This window comes from Sinocyclocheilus rhinocerous, unplaced genomic scaffold (genome assembly GCF_001515625.1).
Source record: "Sinocyclocheilus rhinocerous isolate Xijiao unplaced genomic scaffold, SAMN03320098_v1.1 scaffold2834, whole genome shotgun sequence".
Lineage (NCBI taxonomy): Eukaryota > Metazoa > Chordata > Actinopteri > Cypriniformes > Cyprinidae > Sinocyclocheilus > Sinocyclocheilus rhinocerous.
Window position 1 is genome coordinate 184,866 of NW_015662588.1, and position 1,276 is coordinate 186,141.

The window sequence follows — 1,276 nt, forward strand, 5'->3', positions numbered from 1 at the left end:
AAGTTCTGCGTTCGACTCAGGCGTGGCGGCCATCTTGGCCGGGGACTCAGGCGTGGCGGCCATCTTGGCCGGGGACTCAGGCGTGGCGGCCAACTTGGCCGAGGACTAATAACTAAGTTATTGGCCGATAACTAAGACTACCAATCAGAACATGACACATACACAAGGCAGAGATACATGAGGGCAAGGGAAGCATGACACTAACAGCAGGAATCAAACTACAAAATAAAAGACATGAAAACATGAACAAGAAACACAACCCAAAACACTATATATATATATATGTGTGTATAATGTTAAATATATGTATATGTATATGTATATATATATATATATATATATGTGTGTATAATGTTAATGTAATAATGTTATATATGTATATATATATATATATATATATATTAGTAACATAAGATCTCTGAACATAATGTTTCATAAAAAAAATATTTCTGGGAATTTTCCAGAGCCATTTGCTTATTTCTGTGTTCATGTTTCTTAATAAAATAAGTTCCAGTCTGAGCACTCTATTTAGTCAAAATGAAAATAACTATTATTATAATAGCATTTATAATATAATCTGATAATTACAAGTACGTATTTGACTATGTCTTAGTCCCTGCAAATATTGGTTCAAGGAGGATAAAATAAAGGGGTTAAAGAAATAGTTCATGCACTCACCCCCATGTTGCTCCAAACCCCTTTGATTTTCTCTCCTCCACAGAACACAAAAGGAAATGCGGGGCAGAATGTCTTGGACTGCTCTTTTCTTTACAATGAAAGTGAATATGGGCTTTCCAAACTCTAAAACATTACCAAATAAAAAGTGTCTCAGAAGTGGTTCTCAAACTATGTATCATATACAGCAGCTTTTTTTGGAAGAGACCAACGTTTATATTATTATTCACTGAAAAATTATTCAAAAGCTCAGTCACATTTACATTTACATACAAATTCAAATATTGTGACAGCATCAATGACCAAGAGTAATTGAGGATCAAACCTGTCATGGATAAGATACATTCATAAAACATAAGAGACAAATAGTGTCTACTTATAGAAGACGCAGCAGATTTACCTGCTTACAAAACCACAAGGGCAAACCAATATAACTTACACTGACTCTCTGGCACAGGTGCTTTTTCCTTCAATTCCAGCTTTTCCAGAAGGATTTTTCTCCTATTTGGTAATAGTTGACCCAGTGACACATACAGTCAAACCAAAAATTATTCAGACACCAGATATATATATATATATATATATATATATATATATACTT